The sequence below is a fragment of the Rhodnius prolixus genome, unplaced genomic scaffold (genome assembly GCF_049639745.1).
Source record: "Rhodnius prolixus isolate KJV_2025 unplaced genomic scaffold, Rpr scaffold_1, whole genome shotgun sequence".
Classification (NCBI taxonomy): Eukaryota; Metazoa; Arthropoda; class Insecta; order Hemiptera; family Reduviidae; genus Rhodnius; species Rhodnius prolixus.
This window is the reverse complement of record NW_027411581.1, coordinates 29412425-29430496: the sequence shown is the minus strand read 5'-3', so window position 1 is coordinate 29430496 and position 18072 is coordinate 29412425. Positions and strand designations below refer to the sequence as shown.

The 18072-nt window shown below is 35.9% G+C and overlaps 1 protein-coding gene across 6 annotated transcripts in view; it reads right to left on the bottom strand.

Annotated features, from left to right (window-relative positions):
• Positions 1-18072, bottom strand: part of unc-5 — a 689026-nt gene that overhangs the window by 612641 nt on the left and 58313 nt on the right. For 4 of the 6 annotated variants that reach the window (XM_074136706.1, XM_074136735.1, XM_074136715.1 and 1 more), the window contains exon 2: positions 5498-5559. The gene's annotated coding sequence lies outside the window, so the exon portion shown is untranslated. Of the gene's footprint in view, positions 1-5496; positions 5560-13923; positions 14111-18072 lie in introns of those variants that run through there. The other 2 variants (XM_074136696.1, XM_074136688.1) reach the window with 2 other exon arrangements.

Below are 18072 nucleotides of genomic sequence, written 5' to 3'. Positions count from 1 at the left end.
TCGTTTGGGAGATTATGATCGTCAACGTTCGATCAGGTTCCCAAAACCGAATTGACGTATGTGATTCAAACTTCCAGCGACTTTTGAGATAGTGTTCACAAACACAAACAGGCTAATATTTTCTAAAATCCATTTTTATCACTCAGAGAATATCAAAACGAATATTTCCTGCGAATAAACAATTTCGTAATTTAACACTGTATCTTTGTTTCTACTTATTTGTTGGAGAAAAAGTAAAAATGTTATCATTACATATAAATAAATATGTAATAATTTCAGATTTAGTTGATTAATAAATAAGATTACCTCCTAGACCACAGTTCAGTTTAAATATTCAACTATAAAACAACAGAACTTTTAAAAATTTAAACTGTTTAATGTAATGACAATAATTCTTTATTATTGCAACTATTAATAAAGCTCAGGCTTATCTTTAGAGCCTTAGATTATTTATAATAATTAAGCATAATATTTCTCTTTAACTCATGGCACACAACTTACGTCAATACGAATATTGTAGACTTTTTCATAGCTGACGTGTTTTGCATAGTCAGCTTTAGATATATTATATGAAATGCAGATGGAGCGACTACGCTTCCAGACGACACAAATATTTAATTCTCAGCATTCCTTCAATTTTTTAATGCAGAGGTAAATAAAGTAAATTAAGTTTTATGTGAAATTAGTAAATCACTAATATGTGTAAACTGAATGAAAAATGTAATGACGGATGGTATTTTAGGATCTAAAGAGTTAAGTAAAGAATGAATATGATTGGCAAGTGATGTACAGCCAATTATTTTAGAGGGCATGGTTAATTTCCAATCTTTCATATAGGAAATTAAAAATCAATAGCTAGAATCTAGCCAGGATTAAGAATATTCATCTTCTGTGAGGACAGTAAAAGGATTTCCTTCGAAAAATGGATATTATCCTCCCCAATGTATCTTAGCTTCTTCTTAATATCTCCAACCTTACCTACCATTAGTGGTCTTCTTTCAGAGTAAGCTGGTGTAGAAAGCACAGCTACCGCATCCTTGCTTACTTTTTGAAGCTTAAACTTCTTAGAAATAAACCCACCAATGAACTGTCAGTATTCAATTACCCCCACTTACCACTCAATCACACTTCTGGGGATGATGAGTAGATAATTGGAATCTTGCCTTATTTTCTTTGCGGAAGGTGAGTTACTGAGACAAGATTTCTTATAATAAGAAGGCCACCAAATACTGAAGATGACAAAAGCATCGTGTTTCATCAGGTACAAACTAAACTTGGATGGGTTACTAGAAACGTTTAAGATTAAAGTTAAAATTTCTTCTATCAGATAGAGTCTCTCAATTCTTTTACGCTTTATCTTGATCAGAGAGGAATCTCGATCACACGCCATAAAAGAGTAGCCCCTAACTGGATAAACCAATTCAACTTTGTCCAATTTTCCAAATTTATCAAGTGCCATGATGAAGCTCGCATGGTTCTTATATAAGCCGACAAAGATCTTCAACTTCTTGATATCAAGGTCTCATAAAATGTATCTTTCTATTTAACTGCCTAAAAGATTGCACAGGGTACAGATCGAGTACTAGTATCATGGGCAAAGATATGTACATATTGATGGAGTTCGAGCCGGTGCGGTATCTCGACTCCTGCTGTGGTTTCAAAAGAAACCCTACCTCTCCCCATCCTCGTTTTGAACGAGGTGTATCTGAACCACTATCATTACTAGAAATCGCAACAGACTCTCAAGATAAATAGAGAGAGACTTTCATTATTATCGACAACCAGATTGCAACAGCTGGCAGTGTGTACTAGTGAGTTTCAATTGCATGAAGGAGACTTCTACTGCAGAATTCCTAATTATGCAGTTAGAGTAAATCGATTCATTCATCCTTTTTTTTATAATTGTACTGAAATGGTACGTTAGAGGAAACCTATCCAACCTGACTATGAGAAGTTTTATCTACAGCTGTTTTTGTTTTTTGTCTTAAAAGATATTTTTCATCAATTTTCTAAAAACCTATTATACTCTACGGAAAACTGAAAAATACTCAATTTCGGAACACTGAGATGAAAATTACTTCAAATTTTAATTTTATCACAAATATGACGTTAACTGTGCAAATATTGAAAATAAATAATGAACCTTGGGATCAAATGAGAGTGGTCGTGATTTTATTGATTCGACCCTAAATATGGCTGGCTACTTACTTACAGAATGCTGTATATACAATGGAAGTGAAAAGTAATATACATGCGCATATGTATTCTGCATTTTGTGCCTAACCAGCAGCAGGTACAGGTCCAATTTTCTTTGCACTCGGCTGAACAAAATAACAAAGCAAACATCACTAATGAAAAATCCTGTCCCCAGGAGATCGACAGTCTATTCAATTGAATTCTATGTCTACTGGCTGATGTTGCTGTTGATGGAGTGAGATAAAAGAAGAAGTAGAGGGAGCAGAGTTTAGTGTGTTTGTATGTTCAGTGTGTATGAGTGAGATAGAGCTACCTATATTCAGTGACCTTTTTACCAATCTCTCTCTCTGGCCAATTAACACGAGGTATAACGAGCCACTGACAAGCTTATTGGTTGTGCATGTCCGCTAAGAAGCGACGTGCCTGGTAAAAGCATCCTGTCTAACATCAGTTAGGCGTCCCCCATAATCCAGCTAATAGTAAGCGAACATCTTATCTGCACTACTTCTTAACTTTTTAATGAATGTCTTACAAACGAAAAGACAAACATACAAAGAAATAAATATATATATAATCAATTTCCCACGGCTGAGATTCTTTAATAATTATACCCAAGTATTTTCTAATGACCCATTAGCGCAAATCTCAAGCTAATATCTTAGCTATCGCTGAAGAAAGGAACATTCATGGCGGTCATTCGTCCAACCTTGGAGATGTTTGGTGCGTGATAGAGTATTCCGATATTTCCGTTAATGACAGAACAGTTTAGTAGCTGTGAATTAAAATATGTAAATCTGACAATAACCGGACAGAAACATGCCTGTCTTCAGTTCTCTTAGTACTTTTTTGAGGTGTGCTATTTACTTTTATCCAAACTGCTCTTCGCATCAAGTTTGTGATTCTTCAGAATAAATCGAAGTTAGATGTTCGTACATTTTAACTAATGAATCCATCAAACTGTTGAAAACATCGATTAATTGAATCGATTCTTGAAAGTTCCAATTCCTACCAAAAAAAAAATGGCTTGACTTCAAAAATATGCCATTTTCTGAAAAAAAAAATCGCTAAAAACTGTAAATGTCATGAGTAAAGTTGGCCAATTTTCGAAAAGTTTGTTATTTTACTTTGCTTATTCAGTAAGTAATCAAACTTTATAACTGGTAAGACGATAAAATAGACTGCAATAGCACTTTAGAGAAAAGTTGTTTTCTTTCCAGAAAATCCCAAAATTCTGTAAAATTGATCAAGCAAAGTGTCGTGTTCAGTAGGCCGATTTCATACACCTAAATATCATTGTTGAACTGTAGGCTATTTTTGGTTACCACAGGCACACAGGCAAGATATTAAGAGTAACTATACTGAGGTAATTGCGAGCGTTATATTTTGGAAAGAAAAAAAGAGTCGTCAGCCTACTTTGTGAAATCAAAACAACTTAATTGGACCAAAAACGGGCCCAAAATTTTTTTTAAATTTAATTTGATGAAAATTTGACGCGATCGCAATACTTCCCCTCGTTAGGAAGAAAAAGTAAAAGTATTTCTTTTTTTTAGAAAACTCCTGCCTTCCTACAGAAAAGGCTATTACAGATTCAAACACTAAACTATCTGTAGTACTTTTTGGATTGAAAATTATTCGCGGAAAATGCACTGGGCTATACGAGGGTCGTTTGAAAAGTCCGTGCAAAGTCAGAGAGATAGCACCACTGGCGCGTATCGAGGTTATGTTTAGTTAGTAGCATCTCTTGGAAGAACACACACCAAGTTTCAGCCAGATCGGTCTATTTCTTTGTGTTTGGCATTCGTTTGAATCGAGGAAGTCGAGTGATTTTCAAAAAATGGACGAAAAAGAATTTCGTGTGTTGATTAAACACTACTTTATGAAAGGCAAAACGCCTCAGGAGACTAAAGAGAAGCTTGATAAACATTATGGTGACTCTGCACCTTCGATTAGAACAGTTTATAAGTGGTTTCAAAATTTTCGGAGTGGCCATATGGGCACAAGTGACGCTGAACGTTCTGGACGCCCTGTTGAGGTTACTACTCCAGAAATCATTGATAAAATCCATGATATGGTGATGGATGACAGAAGAGTGAAGGTGCGTGAGATTGCTAGTGCTGTGGGTATCTCGAATGAACGGGTACATAATATTTTGCATCAACATGACAAAGCTATCCGCAAGATGGGTGCCGCGATTGCTCACGCTTGACCAAAAACGAAATCGTGTGATGTGTTACAAGGACGGTTTGCAGCTGTTCCAGAAGAATCCGCAGGACTTTAAGCGTCGTTTCGTCACTGTGGATGAAACATGGATACATCACTACACTCCTGAGACCAAAGAACAATCTAAACAATGGGTTACCAAGGGGGAATCTGCGCCAAAAAAGGCGAAGACCGTTCCTTCGGCCGGAAAGATTATGGCGACTGTCTTTTGGGATTCGCAAGGAATAATCCTCATCGACTATCTGGAAAAGGGTAAAACTATTACAGGTGCATATTATTCATCGTTATTGGACCGTTTGAAAACCGAGCTGCAAGAAAAACGCCCACGATTGGCCCACAAAAAAGTCCTTTTCCATCACGACAACGCACCAGCTCACACCTCAGCAGTTGTGGTCGCAAAATTAATGGAAATAGGGTTCCAACTCGTTTCACATCCCCCCTATTCTCCAGACTTGGCTCCCTCGGACTACTATTTGTTCCCCAATATGAAGAAATGGCTGGCGGGAAAAAGATTTTATTCAAACGAGGAGGTGATTGCAGAAACGAATGGCTATTTTTCAGACTTGGACAAATCCTATTATTCGGAAGGGATCAACAAACTAGAGCAGCGTTGGACGAAGTGTATAAGCCTAAAAGGAGACTATGTTGAAAAATAAAAAAGGTTTACCCCAAAAAATTAAGTAGTTTTTATTTTTGCACGGACTTTTCAAACGACCCTCGTAGATGGAGGCAGCTCTTGAATCTGCATTCCCTAACAAACAAACATAGCTTGAAGTAGTTTTAAAAATAAAATTTTACATACAGCATAAGTTGGAAACAAGCTCAATATAAAGTAATTCGCTCATACTGTAATAGGGGATCCGTATTGCAGATTAATTTATTTAGTTTTATTTATTTTTTATGTTACAGGCAGCTATCTCGGGAAGTCTCGGGTTCCTTGACGGTTCAGTCGGCGAGGTGGGTTGTCAGGGATGACAGAGAAAGCGTGGGAATGTACGATAGGATTAGAGCAATTAGAGAGAGCAGTTGGATCTTGAGATGCAGTGAAAATATAAAATTAAATAAAACAATTCCACTTACTCAATGTAAGATGTGCATGTACAGAGTCGTCCGATGGTGAGTGATTTGGTTCGGACCTCAGTTCTGAAACAATCATATCATCCGGCTTAGAACGAGACAGCAATGAAAAAATAACTGTTATAGTTTTTTATTTTTTAAAAGAATATAGTCTTAAATAAATGTATTAAATTGATAATATTATGTGAAATATCTAGACTTCCTAATCTGTGAATATCTTTTTCGTAAATAAATCCGGAAAGGACCAATAAAAAATTCTAATAAAAAACAGTCTAAATTGATGTAACGCGATGAATATAAAAATACATTTCTAATAATTAAGACTAATTGAAATAACGTGTGTCGTGGCTCTTCGTGAACTGTCATTTTTTTTTTTTTTTTTTTAAGAAAAAAGCCTTAACAAATTGTTCTTTATTAATCTAAATGTTTTTATGATTTGAGCTTTCTTATTTGTGCGTTCAGTAACCTCAAGGACTGGGACCTCAAGGACACCATCATTTTTTATGCAATTTTTTTGGTTTATTCATTTATTTGTTTGTTTGCTTGGTCGAACGTGGAGCTAAAGGACTGAAGGAACCAGATATCTTGACAATCATAAAAAAGAAAATGGAAGTATTGCGAGAAAAGGATGGAGGTCATTCGATTGGCCAAGAAGGATGCTCTATGACGATCCTACGGATCACCAGGGAAGGCCTCGTTTTAAGTGGTTCAATGACATAGAAGCACATATAAGGAATTCGAGAGTGCATAAATAGCTCTCTAAGACCGGTGATCGGGATGAAAGGAGAAGGGTGGATTAGGAAGTCCAAGTCATTGTCCTAAATTAAAGAAGAAGAAGACTGTAAGAATTAGAACAGAAGAAAGCTTTTTTCAGTAAAGTCTTCTTCATTGATGGAGCTGTTAATTAAGTTTATGGATTCCTTGGCATCAAAGAAGAATTCAGAGTAACGAAAACAGTTAATGAGCTGGCAAAGTACGTTCTTCACAACGCCTTGTAGATGCGGAACCTGTGATTACTGTCTCAGCCAACTACTGGGTTGCAAGAATCAAAGAAAGGGAATTGCAAGAGATGGCGCCAACTAAACTCTTGCACCCAGTCAAAGAGAGTTTTCAGAATGTTAAGCAATAGAATTAGCTCGAGATTTTTCAAATGTAGCAGAAACCGTCTAAAGTAAGCAGTTGATTACTGGGCATGCACAATGGCATGTAGTTCTTGAAAGCAATTCGCGGCATGCACAATGTCTGCAATGTGGGTACGTACAATCGTGTGGCGAAAGAACTTGGGAAACGCCCAGCGCTTGGTACAATGCAGGCTGAGGAATGATGGATGTAATCCAGAGCCATAAGTTTAGAAACTGGTCTCTAATGGACTTGAAAAGGTACTGTAATGGCAGGTGTAAAGTTAGCCACTTGGATAAGAGTTGAGGCATCATGTCCTTCCTTTAGAACATCCGCCTTAAATAATACTCTCGAACTACAGGAACTACGCAAAATTTGATATATTCTTTTTTGTTTTCAGCTCTTCTATCACTAATTTATTTCTTCATTGATGGAGCTGTTAGTTATGTTTATTGTAAACCGAAATATTACAATGTTCTACTGCTGTAATAATAAGAAAAAAGAAACGTAAAGAATCATTTAAATAAAAGCTAACGTAGAATGATTTTCAGTTTTCTTTCTATTATACAAATAAGTAGTCACGGTGTTGATTTGTTCTTTTTGGTGTCTATAAAAATCGAAAAATAAAACTAAACACAAACAATTTGACTCTATTCTTTCGACATTAGCAGCAATTTATCGGACTCTTGCAGCCCAAGATGTAGACATGACAAGCACTAACTAGCGCTATTCTCCTCTCACTTAGAAAACAATGAATCATCTATTTTCTCCATCACTATCATTCGGATTGTGAGGTTCTTTAAATTATAAGCCTTTTACCATGTGTTTAATTCCTGAACATCCTTTAAGGATTTATCGTGCTTACTCTGACGTTCGCATGAGTCGACAGTTAAATGACTTCATATTGCAGCAATTTATGAAAACAAAACAAAAAAAACTCTTAAACTAATTTTGTGCGCAAATTGCTAAAAACGAAAAACACCAATAAAGAGGCACTCTCGCTCACAGATACATTCTGAATTAAATTATTTGAAATGGGTAAAACAACTCAACAATATCTTACTCTTTTAGAGAATGCTGCTTCTCAGAGGCAAACAGAAATTGAACCATATTCACCCATGAAACGAATCTTTGGTTGATTTTAATTAAAAAAAAAAGAATAAGTTGTTGGAATAGAGTATCTTGAATTTTACAATGAGCTGGAAGGGATTTTAAAAGAAAGAAATGATATCTGGAATGAAATACACAAATGACTTTCTAACACCACTACGAGGGTCGTTTGAAAAGTCCGTGCAAAGTCAGAGAGATAGCACCACTGGCGCGTATCGAGGTTATGTTTAGTTAGTAGCATCTCTTGGAAGAACACACACAAAGTTTCAGCCAGATCGGTCTATTTCTTTGTGTTTGGCATTCGTTTGAATCGAGGAAGTCGAGTGATTTTCAAAAAATGGACAAAAAAGAATTTCGTGTGTTGATTAAACACTACTTTATGAAAGGCAAAACGCCTCAGGAGACTAAAGAGAAGCTTGATAAACATTATGCTGACTCTGCACCTTCGATTAGAACAGTTTATAAGTGGTTTCAAAATTTTCGGAGTGGCCATATGGGCACAAGTGACGCTGAACGTTCTGGCCGCCCTGTTGAGGTAACTACTCCAGAAATCATTGATAAAATCCATGATATGGTGATGGATGACAGAAGAGTGAAGGTGCGTGAGATTGCTAGTGCTGTGGACATCTCGAATGAACGGGTACATAATATTTTGCATCAACATTTGGACATGACAAAGCTATCCGCAAGATGGGTGCCGCGATTGCTCACGCTTGACCAAAAACGAAATCGTGTGAAGTGTTGCAAGGGCGGTTTGCAGCTGTTCCAGAAGAATCCGCAGGACTTTAAGCGTCGTTTCGTCACTGTGGATGAAACATGGATACATCACTACACTCCTGAGACCAAAGAACAATCTAAACAATGGGTTACCAAGGGGGAATCTGCGCCAAAAAAGACGAAGACCGTTCCTTCGGCCGGAATGATTATGGCGACTGTCTTTTGGGATTCGCAAGGAACAATCCTCATCGACTATCTGGAAAAGGGTAAAACTATTACAGGTGCATATTATTCATCGTTATTGGACCGTTTGAAAACCGAGCTGCAAGAAAAACGCCCACGATTGGCCCACAAAAAAGTCCTTTTCCATCACGACAACGCACCAGCTCACACCTCAGCAGTTGTGGTCGCAAAATTAATGGAAATAGGGTTCCAACTCGTTTCATATCCCCCCCTATTCTCCAGACTTGGCTCCCTCGGACTACTATTTGTTCCCCAATATGAAGAAATGGCTGGCGGGAAAAAGATTTTATTCAAACGAGGAGGTGATTGCAGAAACGAATGGCTATTTTTCAGACTTGGACAAATCCTATTATTCGGAAGGGATCAACAAACTAGAGCAGCGTTGGACAAAGTGTATAAGCCTAGAAGGAGACTATGTTGAAAAATAAAAAAGGTTTGCCCCAAAAAATTAAGTAGTTTTTATTTTTGCACGGACTTTTCAAACGACCCTCGTATTTACGTCATAAAACTTAATCCACAATAAATCAATATGTTCTAGTCCTTTCAAGCTTAATTTTTTTGGAAATATTACATAAGTAATGAGGTCGCATTACATAAAACTTAAGAGGGAATCGAAATCCACCACGCTGCCGATACACCTCAAGAAGCATTTCCATAAAAGAATGTTACTACTAAAAATTGTAAATTTACACGTGTGCAATGTGCATCGCAGTTTAAAGAAAACCGTTAGAGTCACATTAGGGAAAATTTTATAAAACTGAAAATCGATGAAGTAAAGAGGTAGATCCGATTGGTTGATTTGCAAAAAGTCCTTTGACTCATATACGGTGGATTCAAAGAGCAAATTTGAACTCTATGATTTTTCGCGTTTTAATTATGCTAATGATCCCAAATAAACAACACACAAACAAATTTGTGAAAACCACTTTTACGGACTCAGGGGACCTCAAAAACGGATATTTCTGATGAAAACTTTAAACAAAAAATTAGCACCTTCTCTCGAATAAAAATAATAAAATGGTGTAGCTCATTTTAAGCCATGACTTACAAACAATACCGTCATCAGTGAATATTTCTACAATGGAGTAAAATATAGAAGGATTCTCTGTTATCAAGAATTAAAAGTTTTCCAGTTGTAAAACTTCCTTTTAGAGTATAAGGTTGGCTTTCAACGACAAGCACTTCGCTTCAAGAAGTGGGCAAGAAAGGAGAGGCTGTGATCTTATGAAGGAACAATTGGTTTGAGGGTTACTGGGAACAATGCCAAACAGCAGGCACACGCTTACAAAGCAGAACCCACCCGCAACGTCCCTAACCACCATCCTGATATCGACTTTAGTACCTCTTCACCCTCGCAGGTAACTAAACTGCCATCAGATGCCATTTCACTATTACTTCCAACTTAAAGCGATATTGTTTGCAAATTAATAGACGTTGCAAACAACAGGGATAATTTCAAATGGAAAGTGCCATCGGATAAATTTAGATATTTTGAGAAATAATTTATGAAAAAGTAAATTACTATATTTTACATAATTTTTCATTTTCATTTTAAACATTCTTTAAAACCGGAAGTAAACAGTTGGTGTTCCTGCAAAGAAGTTCCGATTGCACGTCAAGTTTAAGCCAAACCAGCTACTATAATCTCTACTTCTTCATTGACTTCAACAGGACTCCACCAAGTGAGTACCTTCAAAGTAGGCTTACCTTTCAATCACCACCTTCATTAGATCGTCCTCCACAGCAACATTTACATCCTGATACTCTTTAGCCTGTTGCATCAGCCCACACACCAGAGACCCAATAACAACTTCTTTCAAGAAATCGAAATCTTCCTTTCTTCGGTACGCGGATAGTATTCTGTTTTTTTTAAATTCCTGACTCTATCGTTATTGGGCGATAACACTGAATTTAGGCTTTTAGTTAACTCTAAATCTTTCCATTAAAATTTCCTTGTTAGATCACCCAAAGCAAAATTGCAATTATTTTGAACCTAGCAACAAATCTAATTCTTATATTTTTACCAATTTACCCAGTCTTCTTTGACAATCACGCTAAAAAAGCTGTATCATTCAAAATTAATTAACGAAACTCACTAAAGGAAATTTCGAAAGTACTGTAATTTCAGTTTCGAAGTTAGATAAGAGCGAGTTAACCAAATAAAATTAAAATTAAAAATGGAATTAAAAGATGTGATGCTGGTTCAAGTTAATTTAAAAGTGTTGCATTAAAAAAATTTTTTAATAAAATTATGTTAAAATGTACAAAGTTCAAAAGTGTTTGTCGTTAATTACCTGCTTACAGAAGGAACGCCCTCTTTCCACACCAATCTCTTTAAAGATATATACTTCAAAGTTAAAAATTAAAAACTTAATTAGCGATATATTGTAGTTCATTTAAATCGTAAGAACTTATTTTCTTTTCAACTTTTTATCTCGAAAAAAAAGGGTTAACTTTATTTGTTAAAATTGCAGAATATAAAACGTTATTCACAAAATAAGTGTTTAAAATAAATTAAACAGCGATTTATCATTAAGGCAATTATCTGAGAAAGTGTTATGAAGTAGCGAGGATTGGTTGTTCCATCGCGTCGAACTTTTCTTTTTGTTTATCGCATTATTTTGGATTTGAAGACTTCTCTATGATAAAATGGTTCTTAGATTTGACGACGAGCTGACATGAGCTTGAGCTCGTAACTCGCACAAAAAGCCCATCTCTTTAGGCCTGCAAAGGTGCTACGGAATCATTCGGCCACCCTCCTTTAAACATATGTACCAATGATCTTTTTAAATTATGACTACGAGTTGGATTTAGGCTTTCATCTAATGAGCACGACAAGTGCAATGAGAGCAAGGAGCGAGAATATTCTGTATCTATCTTAAAGAGATTTAGTAGGAAGGCAGTACTCAGAATAGCAAAGAGAATAGCTGATAACGAGAGAAATCTCTTCTGCGATTCTCGCTTCTGGAATAGAGTAGCCAACAAATAGGATTTATTGGAGAAATGAGGCACCCTTTAATCACACTGTCGTTTCGAACAGAAATTTAAAGGTTATGGTAATGTCGCGTCCAGTTAGATAATAGATTCGCCATTAAGGGTAACTGTGTCATTGTGTAATTCTGTTTTCATTTTGAGCATGAGATTACAGTCCAGACGGAGAATGAAAATTAGTTCTTACTGAATTAGCATATCACATGCGTATAACAGAGATCTTTGCTTTAATTGAAAACGAAACTACAAAATTTTTCATTCATTACACAAATTAGCAGTAAAAGAACTACCCATATTCTCTATTTTATTTTATTATTTAATTTGCCGTCAAGGCCAATGCCTTAATTTAAAAAAGATTGATGGGAAAGTCACACATCATTTCCAAAAACAGTTTGGTACGTAATAACAAATTCCTGTATTTCCGTCAAGAAATTGGAAACCCAACGTATTTTAATGATGTGTGCTTTATGACAACCACAGTGATAAGACCGATATTCAGAAGAAGTTTGTTTGAAGGGTTTTATTAATGTAAAATTTAAGATTCACTCCGGCCGCAGCCTACCCAGATAAAATAATCAGGATATGAACTGATGAATTGGGATATAAAATAAATCGCCACTGAAGGAACTAGAGCTGATGTATATCGTCCAAGGACGAAAAAGAGCCTAGGATTTTCAGAATGATTTGCCCATTTCAGGTGGAATTAAAGGATGGATCAAATGCAACTTTAACATCAATAATGCAACAAATTGTCATCCTATATCTCAATCGACTAAAAAATTATTCTCCTGATAGGGTTAAAGATTACGATCCTCTCCAACAGATCTTTGGAAACGTGGAAAATAACAGAACATTGATAAGGTTTGAGCAACAGCAAAATCGCTTTGTGGCTGCAACGCTCAAAACGAAGTAGGTAGTTAAGGCTAACAGTTTCCTGGTCGTTCCAGAATCACAAGTGGCATCGAGCACAATATTGTGGCTCAAGTGGCATTGAGCCTTGCGGATAGTGTAAAGTGATGGTGAAGATACCTTTACAATTTCTGAACATCTCGCTTATATCCGAGAAATGCTATCTTTAGAATGTAAAGGTTTGGAAAAAGAAATATTCTAACCAGGTAGTTTGGCTTTCTTAGGAAAGTAGAATTTGAAAGGATGCAGCTCGCTGAGCGTCTCAGGGATGTCATCAAACTTCTTTTAGTCAAGAACAGAGTGCTCAAACAGATAACGTTCAAATCATGAAAAGAAAGAAATTATGACACCAAATTTGCTATCTTAAAATGAAGTAGTAACCTTAGGTTCCGGTAACTCCATTGCAACGCTAACATTATCAGTTGTCACAAAATATATGCCAGCAAAAAACTGAAATTAAAGTACCTATTAAGAAAAAATTTATTTTTCTGAAATTGATCTGGAAAATTAAAAAAAAAAATAAGCCTGGGTCTGAGTGCGTCAACTTTAATGGCGAGTGTATGCAGATGAGGTCGGCCAAATAAACTGTTTGAGCGGCTTGACCGACAATTAACCCAGCAATATATTTACTCTAATTGCAAACCAGAGTGTTTATTGCGAACAGTTTAATTCCAGCCGCGCAATGTTATGCTAATATTTCCATACCAACTACCCACAGCCAACAAAATCATAGGGAACTGCCACCCACTTATCTCATTGCCTAGTTTTACTTGTTTTTTTAGACATACGCACTTATATATATAAAACAATTCCAAGACATTAAACCAAACTTAATGATAAAGTTTTATGTTGGCGGTACTCCAATGGTAGTATATTTTTTTATTATTATTTTTATCCTTCATTTAAAACTGCCCCATAATCATTTTAGGGGAAGTAGAAACTGTTTTATAATGGTCCGAAGAATAAATGTTATCTGGGAAAGTTTTGTCGTGATTCACACATCATCAACTGTTCCACACTTTTAGTGCCACATAAAATATAATAGAGCTCCCACTTAGTCTGCTACAACTTACCAAACTACCCCATCCCAAACCCTCCTACCATAAGGAATTCTCTGCCACATTAAAGTAAATAATTATTTCTATCATTATTTCCAACAATAAAGATTAGTTATCATCAATTACGAGCCAAAATGACAAATTTGTGCTGTCTTAGAAGACAGTAAACTGCTCGCAACTATTGAAATCGTAAAATTTTAGAAATTGAGAGTTAACTCAGAATAAATGTATCGAGCCCGGAAAATTTCGAGCGCCACAAGGAAAGTTAAGATAAGGCTCTTACCTGGGTTATCCAGACACACAAAAAATAAAATTAAAAACCTCCTCGGCCTGAGCAGGTGAGTAGGGGGGATCTGTATATACACACAAAAACCACTCCACACTACCACAAAAACCACACTAAAATACAATATTTACAATAATTACTCATAAGAGAGGAGATACGCACACTGCGAGTGCGGGTAGCGGAGTGCTGTCTCCTCGCTCTCCGCTGGTACCATTATTTTGGTGGACTTTACCCTGTCGGGTTAAATCTACCAATATACACAGCGATAATCTTATACTGTTCGGGATTTTAAGCTGCCCTGGTTACAAATGTCTTTTAACCAGTTAAGCGTGGAATTCAGTTTTAAAAACCCCACACAGTGTGTGGAATTAAAATCAGACAATGACGTGTATACACGTCGTACGCAGGGCAAAACAACCAAAAATTTACAACGTCTTAATAGACACTGCAATCACTTTTTCTGCAATCTGTGAAGCTTGAGATTACAGAGCATTCTGTTCATTTCAAAGCCTTGCACCGCTTCACGTATGCATTGCCTAGTTAACTAGGGACGCAAGAGCTTTTACAAGGAAGAAAAGGGCTTTGAACTCTGTGCAAAATGAAATCATGCACGTACTGATGTCTTAACCTCTATCTAAGGTAAAAACGGCATTGCACAAGGGTTGAGAGCTTCTATTTGTGTGCCTAATTCCCAATCTCTGATGCGGAGACCAAACATGTACCAACCACTTATCATTTGGCTGACTCCCCCCTCCGTATAAAATACTTAGCAGTTCTATTGGTAAGATAAAGGCAACATCCCACCAAATAATATTCTTATTGTATTGTATGGTAATTAAAATTTCGAGTTTTTAAAGTTAATGGCAACTTTATATTTTTCACAACTGGTATACACGTCGAGATTTGGTTTGACGTCTAAACACGTCAAACACACAACTGGTTAATCCCCTGATTTCGGAAAGAACTCTTCTTAGTGATTAGTGTTTGAAAAAAACAGTTTGAAATTAAACACAAAACATAAATATGATCTTCCCAATGGATACCGTCGCACCTCCAACACTGAAATTCGTTTGGAATAAGCCAATGAAAGGGCAACTTTACTGAAAGTATTTTTCCCATCTTTTTTTAAAATTTTGTTCTGTTTCTTTGTTCCCAAAAAAAGCATCAATCATTTCGTTACATTATTTCCTACTTTCCGAGTTGGGAAATTGTGAATTTTAACCACCACGTCCAGGATATGCGCCACGAGCGTATAACTGGACAATAAACTGGAAATCTTTCCCTCAAAAAAGTGCACCAGTGAATATTTTCTGCAATAGTTTGAATAATTCAGAAGATAAACTACAAAATTTAGAGGAAATTGATTCCCGCTGAAGATCAGGTAGGTTACTGAATTTAGAACAGTGGAAATACTTCGGATTTGGAAATGTAAAAATCTGTTTAACAATAGTTTCCTAAACTGGGAATGGTAATCTTGACATTAATTAGTAGCAAAAATTGTAATTATAAGTTTTAAGTAGGTTTTACATTAGTTTTCTATAAAGTAAAACAAGTAACCGTTTATTTTTTTTCAGGCGGGGCTTTACGTCAGACTAATTGCCATTTTTTTTTTTTCATTTTTTCTGTACCTGATTTAGTTTAGGATGATGTTATAAAAAATTTAATACTGTTCCATAACATCATGGCGTCGTGAGGTTAGAAGTTATACCAGTGTCTAAGATTTGTTTTATTTCGTAATCATAGTTTAAAACTAAAGTTAATAATAAATTTACATTTCATTATTTTGTTTGTATGATTAAAGTAAAGATCAGCTACCATCACAGAGACTGAAACATCAACTTCCTTTACTAAATTTAGAGCAACAGTGGGCCTTCATTTAACGATTCCAAAAGAAAACAAAAAAAATGTTTTCCAGTGAAAACTGATTTTAAACAATCACGTAGAGGCAATGATTCAACTCTGAACTTGATATTTCCGATTCTGGACGGAACAGCGCGGCTGTGGTGAGTTCTGTAACCATCCAGTTTCATTTACCTGGAACTCTTTCATATCCTGGAGCCTATTAACAATCCTTTCAACAGAGGCGCACTTTTGTTTGAAGTTTTGTAGCGGAAATAACCTTCCTGTTAGATCGATCCCGCCGGTGGTGCCTGTGAACAGAATATAAAGTTTGGAGCTGCCTTGCAGTTTTACATCTTTTAGATATTCTGCTCTATCCCTCCCTAAACAATTTCTTTTCCTTTCTGTCTATCACTATTCATTCACTCACAAAAAAAAAAATTGCTAATCATTTTTATCTTCCTTTAATCCACGTAAGAAGGCATATTGCAGTCATGCAGACTTCCGCCTCTGATTTTGAGCAGGACGATACTAGGTAAACATTTGAAGATAGTTGCGCCGATTCAGCTAATCTAAAAGCTATTAGATTTGTTAAGAATAAGTATAAGAATAAAGACGTTGGCTGAGATTCAAACTATCTATACGTCTTATTTAAGATTTATCACTAATCTTGTCAAGTTAATGGATCGCTGCTAACTCGCTATTGTATTTATTATTCAAATATGGTGGAAGCGCTTAAAAAGAAGGCCTGAGATCGGACCCGATTTAATTCGAATTAACTCCATTCTCCAAACGAGCCAATTACCATCATTATATTTATTTATTTCAAAACGACAAGATTTATAACTCTGGCCTAATAATCTCGCCCTAACGAAGTCATTCACCGTGCGGTGTGCAGCTGCATGCAAAATTAACTTCAACTGCCTGTAGGCGTATCATTTTTCTTCAAATTTAAAGAAGTAATTCAGAAATTTGTAAGAGAGATTTCGAGACAACTGTACACGCCCGAACTCAGGTAGCCAGTTCGCCTACATTCAGAGTAGTCTATTATTTTAGGTGTACATAAATCCCACATTGGGTAGATTAATAATAATAGTGTGCAGCCAGTCTAACCAATATGTAATGAGTATTACAGAATATCCATCTGGCTTTCTCTTCAATCTTATATGAGGAATTAATAAGATCGTAACACCCTATTCACAAGAGTAGTGGCTAGGAAACATTTTAATTAAATAATAAAAAATAAACTTACGATTTAAAAAATAGAAATAAAAAAGTGGGCACAACTAACACCGCCACTCAAAGAGTAGCAGAAAGAAATATTACCATCTCTATTTCAGTTTAAATCTTGTCCTGTAATAACACTGAAAAGAATTAAGAGAGGACTAGTGTTCATAAAGAGGAAACAAGAAAGCGAAGAACAAGCGAACAAGCACAAAACAGCTTTGCAAACAACAAATACGGAGTTATCCAAACAGGCAGGGCTACTAGTTGTTCTACTAATGTACAATACTATGAGTTCAAGCTGTGCAATTACTGTCTTTAAGTATCACTTTTACATCTGTTAAACTAAACTCATTAATGAATCAACGGAGACTAGTTCATATAGGATGGTAATTACGTACAAAAATATTAAAAACTTCGCTTAAAATAACTAATTCTGTTAACTGACTAATGGGGATTTCACATTTACCTGGAGGAATGAAATCCTTTTTAAATCCAGAAATTTCACGTTTCTTTATCTTCTTCACTGAAAAAGAAGGAAAATTCCTGTTTCTGAATCTTTATCGGTATTCTGTGATCATTAACTTATTTGAGAGTTTATTATTTGGCTAATAGAATTATTAATGATTTGAACGGATTGACATAAATATACTGCGGATGGTAGCAAATAGAGCAGAAGTTTGCGTTGTGGCTTCCAGCGTTCTATTTAATAGAGATCTACTGAAATGGATTTTGTCCAAATCCCTCCGTCCCCAGCCTTCTTGTTGGCTAACCCAACCACAGCTAGTAGCAGAAGGTTGAGTAATGCTAAGTCTCGGCTAGTGTGAGGGCAGAATCTTTTGTTTTTGCGCAGTTAAGTTTTGCCGTTAAATATGAAATGCACCAATCAAAAGTGCAAGTTTACTGAACGATTGTTTTTTAACCAGTTTAAGAATGAAATTAAAGAAAAAACAATGGCCCCCTTTCAAAACAACTTTTCTTAAAGCTTTCTTCGTAAAGGTATAAATTAACCCGTCATTTTACAAGGAGAATGTTTGGTCCTAAGGAAACCGCTAGCTACTCAATAAATTGATTCTGTTGGTT